This window comes from Heterocephalus glaber, unplaced genomic scaffold, assembly GCF_053883595.1.
Source record: "Heterocephalus glaber isolate CG9 unplaced genomic scaffold, H.glaber_assembly_v1.0 deba00000122, whole genome shotgun sequence".
Classification (NCBI taxonomy): domain Eukaryota; kingdom Metazoa; phylum Chordata; class Mammalia; order Rodentia; family Bathyergidae; genus Heterocephalus; species Heterocephalus glaber.
In genome coordinates this window covers 53,633,146-53,660,423 of record NW_028258138.1, presented here as the reverse complement: position 1 = coordinate 53,660,423, position 27,278 = coordinate 53,633,146, and positions in this window count along the sequence as shown.

Below are 27,278 nucleotides of genomic sequence, written 5' to 3'. Positions count from 1 at the left end.
GACGAAGACATATAGATTTTTCAACACTGGGAGATTACAGAAGGTAATGGAAATCATAAAAAACAGATAGGAAAGTATTTTAAAATAAAAAATTTTAGCCAACTTTCATAAGCGAAATGAGCACTACCAGGATGGTTTAAGTTATCTGAGAGATTCAAACCAACAAACAAATGAAAAAACTATATCTACTCAGGAAGAAAGTTTTTTTTTTATCACAGATTTCTTTCAGTGCTCATTAGAAAATAACAGATTTGTGAGATCTTGCCTCAGCAGCACTGGCATTTAGGACACGATGATGCTTGAGGGTAGATGAAGAGTATCCAGAGAAACATACTTACTCACTGAACCTTTCTTCAGCCACAGTGATGACTGACAGCCATGCGATGATAGGCACAAACTTTACAAGCATAGCAGACTACTATTCTTTAATATTGAGCAAAATCTATCTCCACTGGATGAGGGCAGAAAATCTTCCCACCCCTACTCAAAGGAAAGGTAAACTGCTGCTGAGGGTGCAAGAGTGAATCCAACCCCACCTTCTTCATCAGCACTTAGCAAAAATGATTTATCCCCTGGGGGACAGTAAGACAACTGATGCCAAGTATTCTGTACCCCGGTGAAAGCAGAAGTCTACTGCCATTAATAGGATCATATGACACATACCTATGTTCTATGGCTACTCTCAGCAGGAGAGAACACTGTCATTAAGAAAGGGGATGGGGATGTAGCTCAGTGGCACTGAGCCTGCCTGGGAAACACAAGGTCTTGAGTTCAATCCCCAGTACTGGGAAAAAAAAAAAGAAAGAAAAGAAAAGAAAAGAAAAGAAAAGGAAAGGACATTGTGTCTCACCCACTACTAGGCTCAAGTGCACAAGGTTTGACTAAGTCTGAGGTTGGAGCTGGGCTGAGAAGTCCTTTGCCTGGCCCCACTCTCAATATGAATTTTTCAATGAGAGAAAAATGACTATTGTCTCATGTTAGAGATGAGAACAAGCCTTAGGGAGAAAGAGTTTGTCTCTCATTTTCAGGGATCTGGAGTTATTGGAAAACTGTCTTATCATTTCAGGCCTCATAAAAAGCATGAAAAATAGCAAGATTCTAAAACTGGAAGGGTCTGAATTCTTACAATACACTTAAGGTAAGTACAGCAACAACAAAATAAACTGCTGCAAAAGTGTATTAATCTAAGTCATCACACTTTTCACATAACAGGACACAAGGAGAGCCCAAAGCTGGAAATGAATGTCAATGGAGTGTGCCACTTCTTTTCCTGCAGAAACAATATCTGTTAGTTAATTTAAACATTAGGAAACATATGTGAAAAAAACTGGAAAAAATGTACATTTGTCACAGGGAAAAATACTCAAGAAAATTATGTAGAAATGACTCACAGGGTATCATCAGATAGGAGTTTAAAAATAAATATAATTAATACATTAAAATGGAATGGAAAGTTAAACATGTAAGGAATTTAAGCAGACAGATACAATAGAAAAGAAATTGTTAGAAATGGTGGAAAATATATTTTTGTGGGGTTGTTCATGGTATTGGGCATTGGACCCATTGTCTTTAAACTGAGCTACTATGACAGCCATTTATTTATTTTTGGCTTTTCTTTTTTAAAAAACATATTTTCACTAAGTCAGTAAGTTGCATGGACTGTGATTGAAACTATAGTCCTCTTGTATCAGCCTTCTAGAGTGCTGGAATGACAGATGTGTGCTACCAAGTCAAATTAGAAATAAAAATTTTGAGAACAGATTGAAGAATATTTTAATTGATTTATTTTTATAATATACACTGCCTGGAAAAAAAATAAGTTATTTAGAAATCAGTAGAAATAATTCAAATAAACACAAAGATATAAAAGTATAAATAAAACACTCACAAAATTACAATTATTGGATAATACCGAACAATTTAACATGTTAATAATTTTTGTCCTTGAAAGAGTGTAAAGGGTAATAAAAAAATCTTCAACTTTTAAATAATAATCACCCAACAATAATGGAAGTTTAAGAAAAAGGTAGATCAAGAAAGTCAAGAAAAACAGGTTGGAAAGTAATAACAATAAAAGACTCATCAAACAACTAAACAAAATATATAGTCACATTATTTTCTAAGTTGTGAAAACTAAACATAAAGAGAAAATCTTGTAGTGAAAGGAAGTAGATACATTGCATATGGTGAATCAATCATTCATTCTTACCAAAAGCTGTAATTCAGATGTCAGCAGAACAATAACTTTAAATTACTCAAAATAAAATGATTATTTTTGAATTTTATAGAAAAATATATTTCAAAATAGAAACCAAATAAAGACATTCTTACATTAAAATAAATATTAATGGAATTTATGCAGAAAAAATGAATAGTAAAAATATGAATTTATAGAATATACAGAGGATGTTAGAATGCTAAAAAATTGAACAGTTAAAAATTAAATTTTCCTTCTTAATTTATTTGAAAAATACCTACCTAAAACATTTTTATAGGTTTGTAATATACATACAGTAATATATGTGATAAATAGCATGATGAACGGGAGTGAGATAGTAAGAGTACACTATTGTAGAGATTTTATTTATGCATGAAGAGGTATACAAATAGTTAGAGATGACTGTGAAAAGCTACAAATGGATATTATAATCTTAAATAACCCTAAACTCATACTATGACATGCAGTAAACTAGTCAATAATAGATAAAACATATTAGTCAGGTTTCTTATTGCTGACACAATACTGTACACCCACAACTTAAAGGAGGAGAGGTTTAAGTTGGCATATAGTTTCAGGGGTTCAGTCCAAGGCAGTAACTTCTGAATGGATGGACAAAGCAGAGCAAAAAGGCTTAGTTCATGGTGACCAATTAACAGAGCAGGGAACACTGCTAGAAAGAAAAGGGTGAGGGACCAGTTATAGTACTCAAGGTTATGTACATGGCCTACCCAGATGCACCCAGAACTGTGCTTTACTAATCCTCTAGATTGCTGGCAAGACAATCAGTTGACATAATTAGTTAAACCACCACAGATAAAATAGAAACACTAAAAAGTTTCAATTACTTTAGGGGTCCCAGACAAAAGCAGAAAAATGTAAAGATTAGATCTATAATCAAACTCTATCAATAATTGAAATAAAATACGATGACACAAGCATTGCAGTTAAAGGTAGAAGTTGTAAGATTTTGTTTTTAATAAAAGAACCAATATTACACAATCTATAAGAAAACCACTTGAACTGTGAACAAATGAAAGATGCAGGGGAGAAAAAATGAGAAATAAGAGTCATTAACAATAATAAGAACAAAAAACTAGACGCTCATATTAATGTCACCAAAAATTCCAGAAAATGCAGTTTTACTAAGGGCAAACAGAGTCATTACAGAATGACAGTGGATAAACTCATCTAAAAGAACAATTCCAGAGAGATATGCACATAATAACAAAACTTCACAATGAATGAAAATAAATAGATAAATGCATGCATACCGAGAGCACTGAAAGACAAAATACACTAGGCAAATTCACAATTATAATTTGAAGGTTTGTTTCCATTCTCCGTGTGACTGATAGAACAGATAGACAAAAAAACAAAAAAAAAGTATGTAGAGTAATAGAATAACACTACAAAACAATTTGACCTAATCAGCATAATCCAGCAGTAGCTTGTCTAGCTTGCAAGAGATCCTGAATCTCATTACCAGCACTTTAAACAAAAGTATGAGTATAAAAGCTAAACAAAATTAAAAGAATCAAAAATAGTCAAAATATATAAATCATGGACTCTGTAGTGATACTAAAATAGATAACAATAATGGAAAGATACATAAAATAGCTAAACATTTGGTGTTTAAACTGCTCATTTGTAACTAAACTCTAAGTCACCATTAGAATGAATAAATAGAATAAGAAAATTTCTTTCCTGAATAAAAGTGAAAGTAGAATATATCAACTAAATCAATGTTTAGAAATTTTATAATTTGAATACTTATTTTTGAAAGACTGGTCTCAACTGAAGGAAAATGAAAAAGATGAGCAAACAAAACAAGATCAGAAGAAAGAAATAACTGAGACAAAAAATATTAAAATAGGAATCAGGACAAGAATAGAGAAAATTATGAAAAACCAGAATATATTTATAAAAATAATATATGTGATAAATGTCTTATCAGATCTTATCAAGAAATAAAGACTGATCCTGTACAAAAACTATATGACTATAGCAATACTTTGAAACATTTCTGTTTTCTTCTTGTTCCTTCATATTTTTAGTTCTTACATTGAAGTCTTTAATCCAGCTTGATTTTTGTAATTAGTGAGAGATAGGTGTATAGATTCGTATCACTGCACATGGATGTCAACTTTCCCAGGATCAATTCTTTTTTTTTTTTATTAAATTCTTTTATTGGTACATTGCAGGTATACAACACAATTACATTTCTCATTGGGAATTGTACCTTTACATAATGCATCTTTGTCTTATTTTTTCCCCATTCTTAGCTCTCCCTTCACCCCCTCCACCCTTCCCTATTTACAAAGACTTTATTTCCATTTTTTCCATTTCTCAGGATTTTTCCTTTCCCTTCTTTCCTTTTCCTTGCCCCTCCCACTACCCCTACCACTTTGCACCTTTTCTTCCTATTTTATATTTTTGATTATTCATTCTAATCATTGGTACATTTTAGGTATACAATATAATGACATTCATCATTGGAAATTTGCACTTTTACATAGTCTCTCTTGGTTCTTATTTTTCACCCTCACCCAGCCCTCCCTTCAACCCCTCCATTCCTCCCTATTTACAAATATTTTGTTCCTATTTTTCCATTTTCTCATATTAATCCCATTCCCTTCTATCCTTTCCTCTAGCCCTCCCACTTCCTTCCCTTTTACCTCTTTTCTTCCTATTTCACATTACCTATTATACACTTAGGCCTTATTTACACTTTCAGTTTCTCACACCAGAGGAACTATTTGTATTTATTCATGTGTGTCCTATTTATTTCAGTTACAAGTATCGCCTCAATGTGCATCCACTTAGCTATAAATGTCTCTAATTTCTCATTATTTATGGCTGAGTAGTACTAAATTTTATTAAAAAAACACATTTTCTTTATCCAGTCTCCAGTTGATGGGCATTTGGGCTGTTTCCAAGTTTTAGCTATTACAAACTGTGCTGCTATGAACATGGGTGCACATACATCACTGTGGTATGATTCTTTTAATTCTTTCGGGAAGATCACCAGCAGTGGAATAGCAGGGTCAAATGAGACTTCCAGTCCTAGTTCTTTGAGGTATCTCCATACTGATTTCCACAGTGCTTGCACCAGTCTACACTCCCACGAGCAGTGGAGCAGGGTTCCTGTTTCCCCACAGCCCTGCCAGCATTTGTTATTGGTTGATTTCATGACAGCAGCCATTCTTTCTGGAGTGAAGTGGAATCTCAGCGTTGTTTTCATTTGCATCTCTCAAATGACCAGTGATGTTGATCAGTTTTTCATGTACTTATTTGCTATTTCTACTTCTTTGTCTGAAAAATGTCTGTTCATTTCAGAGGCCCATTTTTGGGTTGGGTTTTTAAATTTGGGAGGTCTGATCTTTTGAAGTTCTTTATAGATTCGAGATAGTAGACCTTTGTCTGAGGAAGAGCAGGTGAAGCTTTCTTCCCACATTGTGGGTTGTCTCTTCACACTGCTGGTGGTTTCTCTTGCTGTGCAGAAGCCATTTAATAAGAAAATATCCCACTTGTTGATTGTTTGTGCTAGTTCAAAACTGAGGTTTTGTTCATAAAATGTTTTCGTACACCAATGTCTTCAAGAGTTCTACCTAACCTCTGTTCCAGCTGTTTCAAAGTATCTATTTTGATATTTAGATCTTTAATCCATTTTGATTTTAGTTTAGTGCATGGTGAGAGATACAAGTCTAGTTTTGATTTTTGGCAAGTCGAAGCCCAATTTTTCCAGCACCATTTATTAAAGAGGTTATCTTTTTTCCAGTGAGGGTGTTTGGCTCCTTTATCAAAGATGAGATGGCTGAGTGTGTCTGGCATTGTTTCTGCATCTTCTAATCTGTTCCACTGGTCCTCAGGTCTGTTTCTTTGCCAGTACCATGCTGTTTTATCACAGTAGCTTTGTAGTATAGTTGCGGGTTGGGGATTGTGATACCCCCTGCCATGTCTCTGTTACTTAGAATTGCTTTTGCTATAATGGGTCTCTTCTTGTTCCACATGAATTTTGGGATTGTTTTCTCAGTTTCTATGAAGTATGCTGGTGGGATCTCAATTGGAATTGCATTAAATCTATATAGCAGTCTTGGAAGTATGGCCATTTTCACTATATTAATCCTTCCTACCCAGGAGGAGGGGATGTCTGTCCTTTTTCTGATATCATTTTCAATCTCTCTTTTTGGAGTGCCACAGTTTTCAGAGAAGAGGTCTTTGATTTCTTTGGTTAGGTTGATTCCTAGGTATTTCAGTTTTTTGGATGCTATTGTGAAAGGAATTGTTTGTCCTATTTCTCTCTCAGTGAGTCTGTCATTGGTGTAGAAGAAAGCTATTGATTTTTGTGTGTTGACCTTGTAAGCAGCTACATGCCTGAATTTGGTTATTAAATCGAGAAGAATTTTGGTGGAGTTCTTGGGGTCTTCTACATAGAGTACCATGTAATCTGCAAATAATGACAATTTGACTTCTTCATTACCTATCTTTATTCCTCTTATTTCTTTCTCTTGTCTAATTGCTGTGGCTAATGTTTCCAGAACTATATTGAACAAGAGTGGTGATAGTGGACATCCATGTCTTGTTCTGGATTTTAGTGTGAAGAATTTCAGTTTTTGACCATTTAGTATGATATTGGCTGTTGGTTTTTCATAGATAGCTTCTATCAGTTTGAGGTAGAGACCATCTATTCCAATTTTTTGGAGGGTTTTTATCATAAATGCATGTTGCATTTTGTCAAATGCTTTTTCTGTGTCTGTGTAGGTAATCATATGGTTTTTGTCTTTGGCTCTATTGATGTAATGTATTACATTGATTGATTTTCATATATTGAACCATCCCTGCATCCCTGGGATGAATCCCACTTGATCAGGGTGTATGATCTTCTCGATGATCTTCTGCATTCTGGTTGCCATTATCTTATTAAGGACTTTTGCATCTATGTTTATTAGTGAGATTGGCCTATAGTTCTCTTTTTCAGTTGGGTCTTTTTCTGCTTTAGGGATCAAGGTGATGCTTGCTTCCAGGAATGAATTTGGGAGTATTGCTTCCCTTTCAATTTCCTTGAAGAGTTTAAACAGTAGTGGCAGCAGTTCCTCTCTAAATGTCTTGTAGAATTAAGCAATGAAGACGTGATGGCCCGGGGTTTTCTTAGTTGATAAGTTTTTAATTGCATTTTCAATTTCATTGCTTGATATTGGGTTGTTCAGAATTTTCAGGTCTTCTTCGTTCAACTTTGGTAATTCATATGTATCTAGGAATCTGTCTGGTTCTTCTGTTTTGTCCATCTTATTGGCATATAGGTCTGGAAGTAGGTATTGATGATCTTCTGGATTTCTGCTGGGTCCATTGCAATTTCACCCTTTTCACTCAAAATTACATATATTTGGGCATTTTCTTTCCTTTTCTGACAAGGATGGCTAAAGATTTTTCAATATTGTTGATTCTTTTGAAGAACCAACTCTTGGCTTCATTGATTTTTTGTATCATTCTCTTAGTCTCCATTGCATTGATTTCTCCTCTGATCTTTAGAATTTCCTCCCTTGTATGAGCTTTGGGGTTGTCCTACTCTTCTTTTCCTAGAAGCTTGATGTGCTGCATAAGGTTGTTTGATTGGGCTCCTTCTGTTTTCCTAATATGTGTATTCACTGCTATGAATTTCCCTCATAAGACTTCTTTCATTGTGTCCCATAGATTCCGATATGTTGTATTGTCATTGTCACTTAATTGAAGGAACTGTCTGATTTCTTCCTTAATTTCCTCTGTGACTCATTGGTTATTCAGAAGTGTGTTGTTCAATTTCCACGTGTTTATGAAATTTTTTGAGTTTCTTTTGCTATGGATCTCGAATTTCATCGCACTATTGTCTGATAATATACAGGGGATAACTTCAATTCCTTTGCACTTATTTAAACATGTTCCATGTGTGAGTATGTGGTCTATTTTGGAGAATGACCCATGTGCAGCTGAGAAGAATGTGTATTCTGATTTTGTGGGGTGGAAGACTCTGTAAACATCTGTGAAGTTCATTTGTTCAATGGTTCGACTGAGTTCTGGTATTTCATTACTTATTTTTTGTCTAGTTAATCTATCTATTTGTGACAGTGGGGTGTTGAGGTCCCCCACTACCATTGTATTAGTGCATATATGACTTTTCATGTCCATTAGTATTTGTTTTATATAGTTGGGAGCACTAGTGTTTGGTGCATAGATATTTATGATTGTCATCTTTTCCTCTTGTATTGTTCCCTTTACAAGGATGTAGTGTCCTTCTTCATCTCTCTTAATCAGTGTTGCTTTGAAATCTACTTGATCTGCAAAGAGGATAGCTACTCCTGCTTTTTTGGGGGTTCCTGTCACATGGAGTATTGTTTTCCACCCTTTAACTTTCAGTCTATGAGTTTCCTTTTCAATTAAGTATGTTTCTTCTATTCAACATATGGTTGGATTTTGCTTCTTGACCTCTTCTGCCAGTCTATTTCTTTGGATTGGTGAATTGAGACCATTAACGTTGATGGTTATAACTGAAACCTATTGACTTGTCATTGCCATGACTTTTTCTTTTTGTTGGCTTCTCCCCCTTTACATTTAATTTCTTGTAATGCCAGATGGGTTCATTCTGCTTTGCTTCCTGGGGTTGTGATCCTCAATGTCTGTTCCTAGGATAGTGTGTAAAGTTCTTTGGAGTGCTGATTTGGTATTCATGAAGTTCCTAAGGTGCTCTTTGTCATGAAAGTATCTAATTTCTCCATCCATTTTGAAAGATAGTATTGCAGAGTACATTGATCTGGGTTAGAGGCTGTTGTCTTTTAGGGTTTGGAATATGTCACTCCAAGGTCTTCTTGCCTTGATGGTTTGTGTTGAGAAGTCTGCTGTGATTCTGATGAGCTTTCCTTTGTATGTGATTTGTTTCTTTTCTCTGACTGCTTGGAGAACTTTCTTCTTCTGTTGTGTTTCTGGAATCTTAACAATTGTATGCCTATGTGTAGATTTTTTTTGATCAAGGCTATTTGGAGTCCTATATGCCTCACTTATCTGTATGTCAAGCTCTTTTCCCCGGCTTAGAAAATTTTCTGCCATTGTTTCTGTGAAGAGATTTTTTATGTCATCTCCACTCTCTCTTGTTTCTTCATTGAGCCCAATCAGTCCTATGTTATTTTTCTTTGCCTCATCTAGCAGCTGCTGGATTGATTTCTCATGTTCCCTTATAATTTTGAAGCAATTTTTCTTCTCCTGGTCACTAATTGCAATCTTCTCTTCTATATCTGAAATTCTGTCCTCACATTGGCTCATTCTGCTGTATAGACTGTCAATGGAGTTTTTCATGTCCTGGAAATCTATTTGCATCTGTTTTATGGATTCCATTTGTTTCTTATTTTGGGATTCCATCATGTTCCTGAGCTCCTTTCTAGATTTATTAATCATGTCTTTCACTAGGGGCGCAATTTCTCCTGTTATCTGAGAAATTATTTCTGATTTCATTTTTTCCAGATCCTCTTTTGTTGCCAGTTCAGTGGGTCCAGGTGTTTGGGTATCAGAGTGTTCCATCTCATTTCCCTTTGGGGTTGCTGTAGGTGATCTGGAAGTCTGATTTTGAGACTTATTTACGTGTTTTCTCATTTTGACTTGGGCAGGGGGCTGTTAGCATCTGCATGGATTACCTCCTCTGAGTTGGGAGAGTTGGGACAGGGGCCGGGAGCAGTGGTAGGGATGGTGGCCCAAAAGCCCTTTACTGTGGGCTGAGAGCAGCGAGAGGGATGGTGACCAGGAAGCCCCTTCCTGTGGACCAGGAGCAATGGGATGGCAGCTCAGAAGCCCCTACCTCTGGGCTGGGAGCAGTGGGACTCAGTACCTTGGTCTGGTGGTCTGGTGTCCTTTGCATCTTTGTAGTGTGGAACCAGGTGGCTGTTTGTCTGCACCAGGGTGATTCGGCATCTTCCGAGGAACTCAGGACCTCGGTAGGCCATGCACAGACCTGCCTGTCTTCAACAGGGTGATTTCGTGTGTTCAGTGCTACTCGGGACCTCGCTAGGGAGTGGGCAGTCCTACCTGTCTGCAGCAGGCTGATTTGGTGTGTTCAGTGCCACTCGGGACCTTGGTAGGGCATGCACAGACCTGCCTGTCTGCAGCGGGCTTATTCAGATGTTCGCCCCAGGATCAATTCTTGAAAATATTGTCTTTTCTCAAACATATATTTTTACCATCTTTGTCAAAATTAGGTTCAATATACATGTGTAGATTTACATTTATATTTGCTATTTGGTTCCATTGTCTGTGTTTTGATTTATGACAATACCAGATTGTTTTTATTCCTACAACTTTTAGTTGTTTTTTGAAATTAGGTATTTTTATATCTCTTGGTTGTTCTTCTTGCCCAAGGTGACTTTGGCTAGTTTGGTTATTAGAGGGATTTTTTATTGTTGTTGTTTCATACAAGTTTAGTATTGTTTCTTTCTAGTTCTCAGAAGCATGTCTGTGCTTTTAAAAAGAGATTTCATTGAATCTATACACAGCATTTCATAGGATGAATAATTTAACAATGCTAATTTTTCTTGTTTATCATCATGGGATGTCCTTCAAATGTCTTATGACCTTTTCAACTTCTTTTTTCAATGTTATATAATTTTCATTAGGTACTTTTTTCACCTATTTGACAAAACTTATTCCTAGGTATTTTTATTGCTATTATAAATGATATTACTCTCTACATTTCTATTTCTGCAAAGTTTCCATCAAAATATAGCAACGTTATCATTTTTGCTTATTAATTTTGTAGATTGTAACTACTTTGAATTTATTTATTAATTCTAACTATTTCTTGTGCATTATCATAATCACCAAGAAATAAACAGAACCTGGGTCTATAAACCAATGAAAGGATAAAGAAAATGTGATACACATATACAATGGAAAAATATTCAGCCATAAAAAATAAGAAGGCATAAATGGAACTTGAGGTCATTATGTTAAATAAAATACCAAGATAAATACTACATTACCCCACTCTAATACATATAATATGTAATCTAAAAATATTGATCTCATAAAGCATGTATTTGTTTTATTTTTATGATGTGGAAATTAAACTGAGGTTATTACACATGCTAGACAAGCACTCAACCTCTGCACAACAAACTTAGACCATGATCTAACGGAAGCGGATAGTAGGATGAAATTTATCAGAAGCTGGGGAGATTATGTTTAAGAGCACATGGGGAAAGGTTGATTAATGAGTAGTAAGTTACAGTCTACTATACAATTGAAAAAGATATTAGAAAACATTTTGAAACTTTTTACCATAAATAACAAACTTTTGAGGGGATAAGATGTCCTTAGTGTGATTTATATGTTACAAAATTTATATATACATTGAAACATTATCTGATACCTTATTAATACAAATTTTAAAAAATATTTTATGGATCAGTTAAAAGCGATTAAAAATACTAAAAGGCAAAACTAGGGAGAAATTATAAATTATGAATGTTAGAAATAATAAAATGCATTGCTATTAATTCTTCAGGAACTAAATGGGTGAAAAAATTATGAACAATTTTGTACCAATAAATTTTAAAACAAATGAAGTGGAAAATATTTTTAAAGCACCAGGCTGCCATACCACCCCCACCAGCACAGAGGAGTTGAGCCACTCCCAGGGCACAGGAGGAGGCTTCTGTGCCACCATACCACCCCCACAGGCACATAGGAGGTGAACCGCTCCTAACACACAAGAGGAGGCATCTGGGCTGGCATACCACCCCCACCAGCACAGAGGAAGTGAGCCATGTAGGTGCCAGAAACACCCCACACTGCCATCAAAATGGGAAGACACATAAACAAGTCTCCAAAGCAGACTTCCAGATCACCTACAGCAATCCCAAAAGGAAATGAGATGGAACACTCTGATACTCAACCACCTGGACTCCCTGAACTGGCAACAAAAGAGAATCTGGAAAAAATGAAATCAGAAATAATTTCTCAGATAATAGCAGAGAGTGTGCTAGTAGTGCAAGACATGATTAATAAATCTAGAGAGGAGCTGAGGAACATGATGGAATCCCAAAATAGGAAAGAAATGGAATCCATAGAGCAGATGAAAACAGATTTCCAGGAGATCAAAAACTCCATTGAAAGTCTATACAGCAGAAAGAGCAAATATGAAGACAGAATTTCAGATATAGAAGATAAGATTCTAATTAGTGACCAGGAAAAGAAAAATTGCTTCAAAATTGTAAGGGAGCACAAGAAATCAATCCAGCAGCTACTAAATGATGCAAAAAAGAATAATATAAGAATGAGTGGAGTCAATGAAGAAACAGGAGAGAGTGCAGATGACATAAAAAAAAACTGTTAACAGAAGTGATGGCAGAAAACTTCCCAAGCAGGGGAAAAGAATTTGACATACAGATAAATGAGGCAAATAGGACTCCAACTAGCCTTGATCAAAAAAAAAATCTACGCATAGGCATATAATTGTTAAGACTCCAGAAACCCAACAGAAGAACAAAGTTCAACAAGCAGTTAGAGAAAAGAAACAAATCACATACAAAGGAAAGCCCATCAGAATCACAGCAGACTTCTCAATGAAAACCATCAAGGCAAGAAGAGCTTAGAGTGATGTATTCCAAGCTCTAAAGAAAAACAGCCTCCAACACAGATTGATGTACCCTGCAGAGCTATTTTTCAAAATGGATGGAGAAATAAGATATTTTCATGACAAACAGCACCTTAGGAACTTCATGAATACCAAACCAGCACTCTAAAAAACTTTAGACAATATCCTAGGAAAAGAAAATGGGGATCACAATCCCAGGAAGAATAGCAGATTGAATCCATCAGGTGTGACAAGAAATTAAATGTAAAGGGGGAGAACCCAACAAAAAGAAAAAGTCATGGCAATGACAAGTCAATAGGTTTCAGTTATAACCATCAATGTTAATGGTGTCAATTCACCAATCAAAAGAAATAGACTGGCAGAATGGGTCAAGAAGCAAAATCCAACAATATGCTGCATGCAAGAAACACACTTAATTCTAAAGGAAACTCATAGACTGAAAGTTAAAGGGTGGAAAACAATATTCCATGTGAAAGGAACCCCCAAAAAAGCAGGAGTAGCTATCCTCTTTGCAGATCAAGTAGATTTCAAACCAACACTGATTAAGAGAGATGAAGAAGGACACTACATGCTTGTAAAGGGAAGAATCCAAGAGGAAGAGATGACAATCATAAATATCTATGCACCAAACACTAGTGCACCCAACTATATAAAACAAATACTAACAGACATGAAAAGCCATATATGCACTAAAACAATTGTAGTGGAGGACCTCAACACCCCACTGTCACAAATAGATAGATCAACTAGACAAAAAATAAGTAATGAAATGCTAGAACTCAATCGAACTCTTGAACAAATGAACTTCACAGATGTTTACAGAGTCTACCACCCCACAAAATCAGAATACACATTATTCTCAGCTGCACATGGGTCACTCTCCAAAATAGACCACATACTCACACATAGAACATGTTTAAATAAGTGCAAAGGAATTGAAGTTATCCCCTGCATATTATCAGACCATAGTGCAATGAAATTGGAGATCCATAGCAAAAGAAACTCAAAAAATTTCCTAAACACATGGAAATTGAACAACACACTTCTGAGTAACCAATGGGTCACAGAGGAAATTAAGGAAGAAATCAGACAGTTCCTTGAATTAAGTGACAATGACAATACAACATATCGGAATCTATGGGACACAATGAAAGCAGTCTTTTGAGGGAAATTCATAGGAGTGAATAAACATATTAGGTAAACAGAAGGAGCCCAATTAAACAACGTGATGCTGAACCTCAAGCTTCTAGGAAAAGAAGAGCAGGACAACCCCAAAGCTCATACAAGGGAGGAAATTCTAAAGATCAGAGGAGAAATCAATGCAATGGAGACTAAGAGAACGATACAAAAAATCAATGAAGCCAAGAGGTGGTTCTTCGAAAGAATCAACAAAATTGACAAACCCTTAGCCAACCTTGTCAGAAAAAGGAAAGAAAAGGCCCAAATCCACACAATTAGGAATAAAAAGGTTCAAATTACAACAGGCCCAGCAGAAATCCAGAGGACCATCAATACCTACTTCCAGAACCTATATGCCAATAAGATGGACAAAACAGAAGAACCAGACAGATTCCTAGATACATATGAATTACCAAAGTTGAACGAAGAAGACCTAAAAATTCTGAACAACCCAATATCAAGCAATGAAATTGAAAATGCAATTAAAAACTTATCAACTAAGAAAACCCCGGGCCCTCACGTCTTCACTGCTTAATTCTACAAGACATTTAGAGAGGAACTGCTGCCACTACTGTTTAAACTCTTCAAGGAAATTGAAAGGGAAGCAATACTCCCAAATTCATTCCTGGAAGCAAGCATCACCTTGATCCCCAAAGCAGAAAACGACCCAATGGAAAAAGAGAACTATAGGCCAATCTCACTAATGAACATAGATGCAAAAATCCTTAATAAGATAATGGCAACCAGAATGCAGAATATCATCAAGAAGATCATACACCCTGATCAAGTGAGATTCACCCCAGGGATGCAGGGATGGTTCAATATCTGAAAATCAATCAATGTAATGCACTATATCAATAGAGCCAAGGACAAAAACCATATGATTACCTCCACAGACACAGAAAAAGCATTTGACAAAATCTATCATGCATTTATGATAAAAACCCTCCAAAAAATTGGAATAGATGGTCTCTACCTCAAACTGATAGAAGCCATCTATGAAAAACTAACAGCCAATATCATACTAAATGGTCAAAAACTGAAATCCTTCACACTAAAATTAGGAACAAGACAAGGATATAAACTATTACCACTCTTGTTCAATATAGCTCTGGCAACATTAGCCACAGCAATTAGACAAGAGAAAGAAATGAAAGGAATAAAGATAGGTAATGAAGAAGTCAAATTGTCATTATTTGCAGATGACATGATACTCTATATAGAAGACCCCAAGAACTCCACCAAAAGTCTTCTAGACTTAATAACCAAATTCAGTCAAGTAGCTGCTTACAAGGTCAACACACAAAAATCAATAGTTTTCCTCTACACAAATAACAGACTCACTGAGAGAGAAATAGGACAAACAATTCCTTTCACAATAGCATCCAAAAAACTGAAATATCTAGGAATCAACCTAACGAAAGAAATCAAAGACCTCTTCTCTGAAAACTCTGGCACTCCGAAAAGAGAGATTGAAAATGATATCAGAAAAAGGACAGACATCCCCTCCTCCTGGGTAGGAAGGATTAATATAGTGAAAATGGCCATACTTCCAAAACTGCTATATAGATTTAATGCAATTCCAATTGATATCCCAGAAGCATACTTCATAGACCTCGAGAAAACAATCCAAAAATTCAATTGAAACAAGAAGAGACCCAGAGTAGCAAAAGTAATTCTAGGTAACAGAGACATGGCAGGGAGTATCACAATCCCCAACCTGAAACTCTGCTACAAACCTACCGTGATAAAAACAGCATGGTACTGGCAAAGAAACAGACTTGAGGAGCAGTGGAACAGATTAGAAGATGCAGAAACAATGCCAGACACACTCAGCCATCTCATCTTTGATAAAGGAGCCAAATACCCTCACTGGAGGAAAGATAGCCTCTTTAATAAATAGTGCTAGAAAAATTGGGCTTCAACTTGCCAAAGATTAAAACTAGACCTATATCTCTCACTATGCACTAAACTAAAATCAAAATGGATTAAAGATCTAAATATTAAAATAGAAACTCCGAACCATTTGGATCAGAGGTTAGGTAGAACCCTTGAAGACATTGGTGTAGGAAGATTTTATGAACAAAACCTCAGTTGCCCATGAACTAGCACAAACAATCAACAAATGGGTTCTCTTCTTATTAAAAGGCTTCTGCACAGCAAGAGAAACCACCAGCAGTCTGAAGAGACAACCCACAATGTGGGAAAAAAGCTTCACCTGCTCTTCCTCAGACAAAGGCCTACTAGCCCGAATCTATAAAGAACTTAAAAAGAACAGACCTCCCAAATTTAAAGACCCAATCCAAAAATGGGCATCTGAAATGAACAGACATTTCTCAGACAGAGAAGTAGAAATAGCAAATAAATACATGAAAAACTGATCAACATCACTGGTCATTCGAGAGATGCAAATGAAAACAATGCTGAGATTCCACTTCACTCCAGAAAGAATGGCTGCTGTCATGAAATCAACCAATAACAAATGCTGGCAGGGCTGTGGGGAAAGAGGAACCCTGCTCCACTGCTCATGGGAGTGTAGACTAGTGCAAGCACTGTGGAAATCAGTATGGAGATACCTCAAAGAACTAGGACTGGAAGTTCCAATTGATCCCACTATTCCACTGCTGGGGATCTTCCTCAAAGAATTAAAAGAATCATACAACAGTGATATATGTGCACCCATGTTCATAGCAGCACAGTTTGTAATTGCTAAAACTTGGAAACAGCCCAAATGCCCATCGACTGCAGACTGGATAAAGATAATGTGTGTTTTTTTTTTTTAAATGGAGTACTATTCAGCCATAAAAAATGAGAAATTGGAGACATTTATAGCTAAGTGGATGCACATTGAGGCGATACTCTTAAATGAAACAAATAGGACACACATGTGTAAATACTGAACAGTTTCTCTGGTGTGAGAAACGGAAAGTGTAAATAAGGACTAAATGCATAATAGGTAATGTGAAATAGGAAGAAAAGGGGCAAAGGGGCAAAGAGGAAGGAAGTGGGAGGGCTAGGGGTAAGGATAGAAGGGAATGGGATTAATATGAGAAAATGGAAAAATCAGAACAAAGTCTTTGTAAATAGGGAGGACTGGAGGGGTTGAAGGGAGGGCTGGGCAAGGGTGAAAAATAAGAACCAAGAGAGACTATGTAAAGGTGCAAATTTCCAATGATGAATGTCATTATATTGTATACCTAAAATGTACCAATGATTAGAATGAATAATCAAAAATATAAAATAGGAAGAAAAGGTGCAAAGTGGTAGGGGTAGTGGGAGGGGCAAGGAAAAGGAAAGAAGGGAAAGGAAAAATGCTGAGAAATGGAAAAAATGGAAATAAAGTCTTTGTAAATAGGGAAGGGTTGAGGGCATGAAGGGAGGGCTAGGAATGGGGAAAAAATAAGAACCAAGATCCATTATGTAAAGGTACAATTCCCAATGGGAAATGTAATTGTGTTATATACCTACAATGGACCAATAAAAGAATTTAATACAAAAAAAAGATTGGATAGTATTCCACTGTGTTTATATAAATGGAACACTTTTTATCCTTTAAACCATCAATAGACATATAGGTTGATTTTGTTTCTTAGCTATTGTGCATACTAAAAAATGAATTTAAGAGTATAGATATCTCTTTTAGTATCTTGGTAAATTTAAATATTTTTAAGTATTTTGGTGAAAGAACTTTATTTTCTTCCTCTTTTTATATCTCTTTGAGATAGCTATTTCACTACTTTTGGATATAAACCCAGTTGTGGGATTGTTGGATCATATGATTGTTTTCTTTTTAAGTTTTTGAGGAATCTTTATGTGGATTTCAATAATGGTAGTAAAAACTTATATTCCCACAATGTACAATGATTATATCTTTTCACATCTTTGCTATGTTCACATCTCTGTTGTGTTTTATCTTTTTGTTAAGAGAAATATAGGAGGTGTGAAGTGGTACCTCATCATGGTTTTGATTTACAGTTCCCTGAGTAGACATCATGTTAGAATGGATTGTAAGAAGATGACTTCTTTTATGTCAAACAATATTGGTACAGTATTACAAAATCTATCATGGACAAAAACAAAGAAGGAATTATATATAAAGAATATTCCCTTAGAAATAACAGTTTGCTTACCTGAAAAAAAATAACAGAAGTACAAAGGTACTTTGGTTGACGAACTTAATTCTTTACAAAAGTCTGGTAACAGAATTCATTTCACAATTCTAGTTGCCACCAATTCAGTTGTGGAACAAATTATGTGACCAGAATCATGGAAAGAATTAAGTTTGTGCACTGAAGTATCACTGTAGATGGTCTTGTATTGCATTTATTTTAATAAATAAATATAATACTTTGGGTGAATGCTATTGCCATTTCATGAGCCAGAGGACTGAAGAGAATCAGAGAAAGGGAGGGCACAAAAATCAAAGAAGAGGTCACCAATTTCCATAATCATTCATTTTGAGTTTGATCGGTGTATTCCTGGTACTCTTAATCCTTTGGACTAGCTTTTTATTGATTTATGCTATTTTATTGTTCACAAAGTAGACTATACTGTTTACTTCTTTGTTCTATGCTTATATTTTAAATTAATGTTACTATTGCCAAATAGGCAGGTGCAATTACTAACCTTACTGACACAATTGTATTTATTTTCTATCTTGATACTATTTATTGCAGCATTTATGTAACAGAAACTCAGCCTGGCCTACAGATACTCAATGAGTAGCCAAAAGCTGGGTAGAATTTTCTCTCTCCTTTAATTTTTTTATCCATGTCCTTTATTATATTAAAATTTTGAGTCAGATCCCTGTTTAGGTCTGCATATAAACTGTTAATTATTTCAGGACTGTCTGTCTAAAAACTGGTAATACAAATGTTATTAGCTTTAAATTTACCTAACCTATTTTATTCCTACTCAATTCTGAAGACACCAAAGTAAGAGTAAGTAAGATATTTTCAGGGTTTGCAATGACATTGAGCTGCCAACATTTTACCACATTTTATACCTGGAGTGGTGCCTAGAAGTCTCTGATCATTGTTTTTAATTGCAGTCACTGTGGATTTCAGAAGTGGAGTCTTTTAGCCATGAGGAGATCACCCCCACTCAGCCAGGAATAATTGCCCTATGATAGAAGTGAGGCTGCCCCGCTAGCAGGAGAAATCATCTCATGGAAACTAGTTTGGCCCTTGAAGCCATAAGAAGTTCTCCAGAGCCACCTTATAGAACCAGATCTGAGATACTCATGAAATAGACTACAGTTTGACCAAAATTATCTGCCCTGCCAACTCTGCAAACTGCCCAGCTATGCAAACTTCCAACTCTTGCCTTTGCTCTCCTTTTCTACAAAACCTTCAAGTTTTTATTTGTTCTCAAAATTTTTTATTCCTTCTCACCTTGGCCATGCTAATGAAAGCCCATAATGCCTTTTACAACTGCTCAGCTCCTTGATTATTGCTCTGGGATGCGTGATTGAACACATTCTGTTGGGATGCTGTGAGTTGGGGCTTCGTCATAAAATTCTGGTATCATTGGCATAATACTCTATAGAGAGATCTAGTCTATTAAAATTTTACTATCATATCACCCCTCTCTCAAATAACTTAGTAGAAGGTATACTCTTTTTTCTTCAATATCCACTCATTGAAGTAAATTCTACTTAACTGAGAAACTTATGAATCTGTGCCTGACATGAATTCTCTCCAAAATTCTCTTTCAGCTACTATATTCAGTTTTTTGTTGCTTACATGAAAAGGCAATCCTAGGCCTAGCCACTTTCATCTAGAGTTAAATAAATGAGCATTTTGCTGGTTTTAGAGCCCTTGGTGCTCCAGTTGGTGCTTTTTTATGAATCCCACTGAGAACTCCATAACTTCATATTGTTATCTTGCAAAGGGAAGTTACCTTCATTTTCCCAGTTTACTAAGCAGGATTTTCAAACCAGGGTAAGTCAATCATAAAACTTGATTTAATCTGCTTACCAAAAGTCTATTATGGGATTTATGAAGGCAGGTACAATTTGCTTAGCTTTGGGGCCTATGCTTCACTGTTGCCTGAATTACTATTATTCTTTTAAATGAGACAGGTCTCACTATTTAGCTCAGGCTGGCCCTGAATGCAAAAAACTCATGCCTCAATTATTTGAGCATAGGGAATGCAGATATGGAGGACCATGACTCCGAGTTGTTGCCTAAATATTGAAGATCGTAATCAAAGTATGTGTTATTAGTAATTTGCATGTTTAAAATATCAGTATTGGTGAGAATTGTAATAGTTTCTTAAAACAACATAAGTACAAGAGATTGTTTACATGTTTTTAAAATATTTTATAATATATAAAATTTACGTTCTCTGCTGCAAGACAAAAAGTGAATAATTTATATAATTAGTGAAGATATAAGATATCAATGTAGAATATATCCATTATGTGTTCTATACAGATGTATACATCATATATACATATATACATATATAGTCTATGTAAGACACATTATTTATATCTGTAGATCAGCCAAAAACAGGGTGATAATGAAGCACTATGTAAAGAGATTATGGAATATTTTTTATTCTTTGTATTTTGTCTAACTTTCTAAACTTCCAAGTGTAAGAATTGCTATTGGTATAAGTAGAAATTAGATGTAATAATCAATTGCTGTTGCACAATCCACACAAATATTTTGATGACAGAAAACAATATATTATCTTCCTAGGACTAATAAATGAGCAAAAAGGGCTACACTGGGTGGCTTAAATAATAGTACTTTTTTGTTTCAAGGTTGTGGAAGCTAAAAGTCTGAAGGAAGTTCTTACTGTGAAGTTAGAAGCACAGAAAGAAAAGCTCATTGCCCAAGCACATCTTAATACTCTGCTAATGTCACATTCACTCACAAGTTATTCATAAATGCAAGTCACATTGCCACACCATTAGAAAGATGGCAGGAAGTGTGCTCCAGCCCTATCAGAGGAACTGCAGTGTCTCATGTGAATAATACAGATATAGCAAAGAATGAGGGATTGGGGCAGCAAATCAATCCACCAGATGAGTGTTGGGACAATCAATAAATTTACTTTTACTTCATTATGTTTATTTTTTACTTAAATGAGGAATAAAAATTTAGCTGCAGTTTAAAATTCAAGGAAAAATGAAAAATATAATCATAGTCCAAATATTAATTTTATAATTTGCAGTAGAAAGCATACTTCAATTTTAAATTATGTTATACAGCCATTAACCACATAAAGGCATGTTGGTCAGTAAAAAACCATGGATACAATTACAATCCTGCAACATTAGGAAGGAGCTCAAAAATTCCTACTTACCAATGTAGTAGCCAAAAACATTGAAGTACAATGGATTATTCACATATTTATAATCCTGGCATAAACAATTCAAAAACTTTACCAATCATAAGAATGTGTAATACATATAATTATGTACAATATATAATACTTAATAATGATGTTATCATTAAATATTAAATATTATTACTATATTTTACATGAATATTTTAAATATTTATAATGCACTTCTTCCACTTATTAAACAATCTACTTTCAAACAATATACCATCATACTGGTAACAGACTCATATCCCTAGGTTTGTCACATCTCTTTTTAAATTTTTATTTTCATTAGTATATGTTGGTAGCACATAATGATAATATTCACTGTGGGAAGTTGGTATAGATACACATTCTAATTTTTTGCATCCCTTTTGCTCCCCTCCCTCATCCTTCCTTTTATCTCTTGGTCTATTTTCCATTTGCAAGTGCAGCTGGATGCCACTTTAATTTACTGACCAAGTTGATCTATGATTGTGTAAGTACACTCTATGATTACTACACAATAATAAAATTGCCTAAGGAAACACTTTTCAGAATATATGTTTATCATACACATGACTGTGTTCATTTGAAAACTATCCAGAAATAAATGTATAAAGACGCCATCAAATATGGTTGACATTTTTGTTAATTTTCATAAAAAAAGAGTATAAATTCAGAGTTGTCTATAGATTGCCTAGTAGTTAACATTATTCCTTTGATAAGAAAATTAGGGTAAATAAGAAAATGTTCAATATTGATCTTTTTCAATGATCGTAACAAAATAGCTATGTGATGTCAACAATTCATTAGTATCATTTTCTGCCTCACTCTAAATATTTAGATGATTTTTATTTCACTTTAAATTTGTATAAGAATGAATAATGTAAGCAAATGCAAGTCAAGTGGTATAGGAAGGAGCCAAAGAAGGAAAAGGGTACCAAGAGAGAATGAAAGTGAGAAATGAAAGCAAAAGAAATAACCTAGCTGTCTATAAATAACACATGAGCACTTATGTGCCAAATGAAAAATACATATGAATATGCATTTGTGTTTTTGTGCAGTAAAGGTGATTTTTCTAAACTTAATTATTCATATATATTGAGGACATTTTCAACCGTGTTGTGGAGATACTTGAATTCATTATTATATTTCTGTACTGTAAACATATACATATCAATATTTTATAGAGCGTATTAGTTAGAGTTCACTAGAGGAACAGATTTAATTATATGTATGTAAAGGACTTACTAGATAGGATTACAATGGCTTCCTGAAGAATCAAACATCAGGGATTGAAGAATGAAATGGCATTTCCACAAGGAGACCTTGAGGATTCAATCCAAGTATCACAGCCTGCATCTCACTGCAGAATCTGGTGCAAGTCTATGTTGGAAACCCAAAATGTCTGCATTGGAAGCCTGAAGATTCTGCTGTGGAAGCCTGGAGGTACTGGAGACAAATGTTCAAAGGCAATGGTGAAGACTGGCGCTTCCTCTAAAGAAGAAAATAATACTTCTGTCTTTGTTCTCTTTTTATTCCATCCAAGCCTATTTTTTGATGTCACTCACATCTAGGGAGTGTCTTTGCTCCTCAGTTTGCAGCCAGGATGTCAACCATCCACAGACCCACCTAGAGCCTTACCAAACTCCTGTGATTCTTATTTAAGTCAAGATGAAATTTCAAAATTAACAATCAAAATCCTCCCGTTGTCAACTTGACAATGGATTCATCTCCTTAAACAATACTTAATCCCCAGATAGAATGACAAATCATAATTGAGTCAAACATTATACAATTATTCTGCGTACAAACAGCAATCCAGATTCCCTACCCTGAATAGAATACAAAGTTTTTTGGAGAGTGATGCTTATTTTTCTCCTAACATTTCATAACTTAAACTTTATAGATTTAACAATGCTAAAGAACTGATACTAAGTCTATCGACATTATGTGACAAAGAATGAAAACAAAGTTATCTTAATATTTGTGTACATGTAGACAAATATATAAACAAAATACTAAAGATATACTCATGACGATTGCAATCTTCACTTTTGTAACTTGTCATGTGGTCATAGCTGGTGTTGATAACTACCTTCTACTACCCATTATGTATTCCTTTCCTTGGCCTTCAGCAAGCATGTCTTGGTCCTTTACTTGGTAGTGTGATCCATAGGTTCATTCTTGAAGGTTCTAGGCCATTTTTCATCCTGCCTGGATTGGGTTACTGTAGTTTCTCAATGAGCTTAATAATAAGGTATGGTAATAGTAGGAGATACCCTAAGGGATCTCTTGTACTGCAAAAGCATTCATTCTTCTGTTCCCCACCTCATTTTGGAATAATAGTCCAATGTCCCCCATTGTAGTCTAGATCAATCACCCTTGCTATCACTATAACTCTCTTTTGGTCAGAGGCATGCAGAGCCCAAAATGACCAGGCCAAACACTTATCTTCAGTGCAATGGAATCATCATCATGTTTCCTGATAGTGTACAAACCTTTGCCTTTCTGTAACTAAGATTTCATAAGGCTATGATTACAGGATGCACACATTTTGTTAGTGGGTCATTAAGGGTAATGACATTAGGAAACATTCCCACTTCCACTCCTTGATTCATTGACTCATGGATCCTGTCTATGAAGAATCAGAACCATAGACTGGATATTAATTGATAGCATACACAAGCCTTCTGGAAAACCTTGCCCCAGTCCTACAATGTATTTCCACTTAGCTGGTGCTGTAAATGCACCTTAAAAATGTCATTCCACCTTTCTATCAATACTGGTGCTTCTGGATAGTGAGGAACTTGATAATGCCAGTGAGTTCCATGAGCAAGGGCCCATTGCAATGTATTTCTTGGTTACAAACAATGCTGTCTAGAATACCATGATAGGGTAGGAGGCATTCTATAAGTCCATTGATGGTAATTTTTGGAGAAGGATTACATGCAAGAAAGGCAAATCCATAACTGAAATAAGTGTCAATGCCAAGAAGAACAAACTGTGGCCATTTCCATTGTTGATGTGGTGCAATCTAATCAACCTGCCATCAGGCTGATCACACCAGGAAATGTTCTCACACCAGGAACACAGTGTTGGTCTTTGCTGCTAGCATGCTGCATATTCAGTAGTGGCTAGAGCCATGACAGTCTCGGTGAGTGGAAGTCCATATTGCTGAGCCCATACATAATCTCCATCTCTGCCACCATGGTTCATTTTTTCATGATCCCACTGACAATTACAGGGATGAGTGAGGAAAATTGTTGACCACTGTCAACAGAAAAAGCCATACTATCCACATGATTATTAAAATCTTCTTCTCTTGAGGTCACCTTTTGATGAAAATTTACATGGACACAAATATCTTTACATGCTTTGCCTATAATGGAAAGATCTATCCAAATATTCCCAAAAAATCTTTGTCACCAATTTTCCAGCTATGTTCCTGACCACCTGGCTACAGCCCAGGAATTGGTATATAGTTACACATCTGTCCATTCTTCCTTCCAAGCAAATACACAATGAGCAAACATACTGCCTAAAGTTCTGCACACGTGATTTTTTCTTCACCATTGTCCTTTATTGGAGTTCTAGACAGGGACTATAGTGCTACAGCTGTCCACTTTTAGATGGTGACTGCACAACGTGCAGAATCATCTATAAACCAGGCCTTAGTTCCTCTTCTGTCAATTGATCCTTTGGTACACTCCAGTAGGACATGGCATATGCTGGGGAAAAGAAGGTGGTATTGCAGGAGTAGGAGCCATGGGCATTTGGGGAACATCTTCACATAACTTACGTTTGCTTTCCAGACTTGCTTGGGCCCATCATGGAGATACCACTTCCATTTATTTATGGATTATTGCTGTTTGTCCAACTTTATGACTTGTTGAGTCAGAAATCACCTAATTCATAATGGGCATCTCAGGCTATTGTTTCTCATGGTCACGAATTCAGTTTCCGTGAAGGCCCAATAGCAGGGCAGAAGCTGTTTTTCAAAGGCAGAGTAGTTATCTGCAGATGATGGCAGAGGCTTGCTCTAAATTCCTAAGGGTCTTGGAAAAGATAACTTTGTTATTGGCATTTTTAACTTGGAAAAGTACTGCACTGCTTTGCTTATTGGAATGACTGATAAAATAATTTAATTGAATTAAAAGGAAAATACTACTTATATTTGAATGATGGAAGTGCTTAGCAGTTAAGTAATTCATCTCCAATAAATATTTTTTGTAAATCTTGAATGGAGGCAACAAAAGTATTATTACCATGGGGACCAGATGTGTTAACACCTTACATACTTCACAGGAAGAATTTAATGTATTCTTTTTTTTCCCTATTCTATCAAAGTAGACTTCAGTGCCATATATTTCTTTAGTTTCTTTGTAGATTCATATTTAACTTTAAAATGTGTTATACTTTTTGTTTGAAAACCCAAATAACATATAAAATTTAATCCAAGTAACAATTTTAGTCTGCCTTGCAAGGTAGGCAATATATATACTCTATAATAATATGGATTTTGACAATAGTATCATACAAAATTCTGTCAGTTTGTAATATTTTGGCTATTATCCATGTTTTATCTTTAGTCACTCTGCAAAATGCTTGGGTTTCCTGTGATAGATATATTATTGATGTGGAATTTAATAATCTGAAATATATTTTAGTATAAAAGATAAGATAAACTATCTTTTGTGTGTTGATTAATGTAATTTCCCAAAGGAAATCCTTTTAGTTCTATCTTCACAATATATATTGAGTCTGATTGCACCACATTCTTCCTGGTCTAAACCATCATCATTTCTTACCTAGGATTATATAATAATTTTTTAATGCAGTAGTCAAAGTGTTCTCTGAAAAACACAGACGATCACATCACAGCTTTCACTCTGAATTCCCTTATTGTTCCACATATGACTGAAAATGAAAAACAAAAAATAAAATCTGCATTATAGACAGTAGAATTAAGGGGATTTGTTTTATTCTCACTTTTAGCCCCATAATGAAAACATCCTGGGGCCGGGGATTTAGCTCAGTGGTTTCGTCACTTCCTGCGCAAGCGCAAGGACCTGAGTTCGATCCCCGGTACCAAAAAACAAAAAGAAAACATCCTTTCTAATCTCTTTTCCTTCTCCTATATTTTCCACATTGGCCATGTGTTACTTCTAGAAAATTCATGTATGTTCCTGCTTCAGGACTATTTCATGGAGGAACAGTTGTTCTTTCTCTTTGGAATAGGTTCATCATTTGTTACTGTCAAGTTCGTGCAAAGATACTTTCAGGATGAGGCTTCTCCTCACTTAAAACAGTTATTTACTATTTAAATGATAACATACCCTCCTCCCTGTCATGGCACTTCTAAATCTTTTACCTATTGTCATGTCTTATGACTAGATGTCCCTACCAAACCACATGTACTCATAGTTAGGCTTTTGGAAAATGCTTGGATCAGCCCATTAGTCCACTGATGTATTTATATAACTGGGTGTGATATTGGGAGGTGAAGCCTGGGGGAACAAGGTGAGTCACTGTGTGTTTGGCCTACTCCCTTGAGCACTCCTGCTCCCTACCTGCCTGTTTTGCCATGAACTTTCTCTTCTGCTATGCCCCTCTGACATCCTGCCCTGCACCAGAGCCAGCTGACCCTGCACTGAAATCTCTACAAACTGTCAGCCAATATAAACTTTCTTTCTTTAACTTGCGGGTGTAAGATATTGTGTCACAGTGACAATAAAGTAACTAAGACATCTATTCTTTGTTTCTATTCTTCTTTTTAAAGAATAGCACTTAGTGCATCCTAATAAACTATACAGTTTACTTGTATTATGTCTTAATATTTGTATACCCTACTGGATATTTACCTCTCAAAGGTAGGATTTTTGTTTGTTCACTTTAATTAGAGTAGCATCAATGGCTACAAAAATAATTGGAGTATAGTTGGTT